The sequence below is a fragment of the Macrotis lagotis genome, chromosome 2, assembly GCF_037893015.1.
Source record: "Macrotis lagotis isolate mMagLag1 chromosome 2, bilby.v1.9.chrom.fasta, whole genome shotgun sequence".
Classification (NCBI taxonomy): domain Eukaryota; kingdom Metazoa; phylum Chordata; class Mammalia; order Peramelemorphia; family Peramelidae; genus Macrotis; species Macrotis lagotis.
In genome coordinates this window covers 148,092,383-148,095,361 of record NC_133659.1, presented here as the reverse complement: position 1 = coordinate 148,095,361, position 2,979 = coordinate 148,092,383, and positions in this window count along the sequence as shown.

The window sequence follows — 2,979 nt, the reverse complement described above, 5'->3', positions numbered from 1 at the left end:
AACAAGCACACATTAAAAACCTCATATATGCTAGGCAGGCACCATGTAAAGTCTTGGAGATGCATTTGTAGAGAATGAAATAATCCATACATAAGAAGAATATATTCAAGCAACAGGAGGAAGTTTCCAAGTTTTACATGTGTATATATACATACAATTATATATAAATATATGCTTATATATATATTAAATACATAAAAGGGAAAAACTATTAAGTGCTTACTATATAGATCAGACACTAAGCTAATAGCCTTACTCATATTATCTTATTTGATACAACTAGTGGAAAGGAGGTATCTTATGAGGAAATTAATTTTAATGCTATATCATTTGATTATTCATGATAATTTGTAATATTCCCTTCTGTGTCAAAAAGTCATCTCTTAGAGAAGTTTTCAGAGAACAGGCCCCCTTGGTCTAGGTCATCACATTCCTGTCCTCCAAAGGACAGGTGGGCCTTTTTGTCCTATAAACAGTAACTAAACTTGACTTCCTCAAGCACTCTAAGAGTTCTCCTGTGACCTTGTTCCCATCATTAGAGTTTGGCTCATGTAGAAGAAATCAAGCTAAAAGAGAGTGGGTTTTCTTTCCATAATTGCTGGAGGCTGCTAAATCTCATGACAAGGTCTTGTTCCTCAATTGACCTCCTTCCCTTCATAATGAAGTAATGGGGAGGGACTGACATAGTGTACCCCCTCATTAAATGTTCACCAATCAGGGCTGCTTTTCCTTTGTCATGGGAGGTTTGTTTCAGAAGCATAGCACTTGATTTAAGATGTCTCAGCCTCCCTTTTCATCTTTGATCATCAAGAGAGATCATTTGACCATCAATTTATTAATTATTGACCAGTCCAGTTAATAAATTGAGTTTTAATATCTGGGACTTTTGTCTCTTAGAATTTCATATACTCCAATTCTTAATCTCATTTTGCAGTTGAGGAAACTGAGGCAGAGATTAAATGCTTGATCAGGGTCACATAGCTAGTAAATGTATCTAGATTTGAACTCGGCTCTTTCTGGGTCCAGATGCAGCACTCTATTCACTGCACCAACTAGCTGCCTTATTAAATAAAAATAAATACATATTAGTTAAATGTAAGATAATTACATTTGTATGTACAGAGATGACAGTCATATTTAAAAAAGTAGATGAGATAATCAAGAGAAAGCAGAGGGCACAGGACAGAACCATGGAATATACTCACAATAGGAACTGTCCATGGATCATGAATGAATAAATGAAATTGCAATTATTAAGCAAGCATTTAACTAGGTACAAATCAGATTGAACGGGGGTGGGGGGGGGTTGTTCAGGGAGGATTAGCACCTCCAGTGTGAAGGATTACCAAGCTCCTACTAGGAAAGCTCATCCTCAATTCTTATTTTTGGCTCCAAGAAGCAGTCACATGACAGTAAACCAGATGGAGGGTAACTGATAGCTTCCAACTTGTCCTAGAGTTAGGAGGAATATCTACTACTCTCAGTGGGATGGGCAGATGAGAACAATTTGTCCAATGGCCACCAAGGCAGTTGAAACAGGTACTGCTGAGCTCTTTGAATAGCTTGGCCAAGTATTGAAGACACCCAAGTCCTTCTTTGCCTTCCAGGTCTTCACCAGTGGTCTTAACTTTTGTCCTGTCATTGGACTTTGATAACTCAGGAAGGGAGTGATTTTGCTGATGATTTTGCTCAATTCTGCCTCATTTAAATCAAATTCATACACAAATCAAGACATCACCCGTGATTGGCTCTCTTCAAAAAATAAAGGGTAACAACAAAGTACAAATTGAACATCATGTACAAATTACTGAGTTAAGTGTTATAAGAATAGGAAAGTAGAAGTTATTGTTCTCATGCATATCACATACTAATAAGGGAAGACAACATATGGATATAGAAAGTTTCAGTTACAAATAAGATAGAAAGGTCAGTGGTCTTTAAGACGCAGCAGCAGAGCAGATGGCAATGCATTTTCTTTAATGTCATTTCTGGTGACAAAACCATATCATTTTTGATGCTGAACCATTTGAAAATCACCAGAACTTTGTTGGCAAGGACTTTTCCAGCTCTTCAGTAGATGTAGCTGCTATGGAGGTGGTGGAGGGCTGCAGCACCTGTAGAGGAAGTTGACAGGTCACACATCTCAATAAGCATTGTTTCCCTGGATAAGTGATAGGAATAGGCTGAGAGCAGGATTGGTGGTTTGGGAAGAACTGTTACTCCTGGGACTCTGGTTTACCTGAATTATTCAATATTAGTTATCAGATAGTGATGCAGGAGATGAAAATGATGAGTCTTTGATTCACTAGAATTGCTCCCCTTATGATGGCTGTGGAGGCCAGAAGAAAGCAGGACTGCTAGTCTGTAGGGTACTTTATTTCTGGGGAGCTCTTAGGGCTCTGGGCCTTGGGTTATCTCTACCCGAAGGTAAAGAAGTCTGAGGAGAAATTAGACAGGTAGGAGGAAAACTGGGAAAGTCATGTCACAAAAACTCAGGGAGGAGAAATTGGAATAGAGGTCAATAAAGAGATCATTAATAACCTTAGAGCTATTCCAATGAATGAAGCTGGATACCAGATTTTTAAAAGAGGAAGAAAGACTTAGAGGAGAGGAAAAATTAGGCTGTGAAAGATATATAGGGCAAAAGCTTTGGGGAATGGTAGGTTTAAGTGAAGGTTAATTTATTTTTCTTTTTAGAAATGGGGAACACTTGAAAATATTTTTGCTCAAAATCAAAGGAGAGAGAGTAGGAAAGTAAGTTGACTAAGGGTTAACTTTTCCTAAGATTGCCCATTCTCTCCTCCTTTGCTCCAATGTCAAGGAATTTTGAAATACAGAACAGAGGGAGAGAAGAGAAAGTTTATGATAAATGGGTGTATTTCCATGGAACTGGTTTGAAGGGAATCACCAACAAGTGGTAATCCAGTACCTAGTTTTGTAATCACTTTTCTTTTGAGATGCTCACCAGCTATCTCTTAA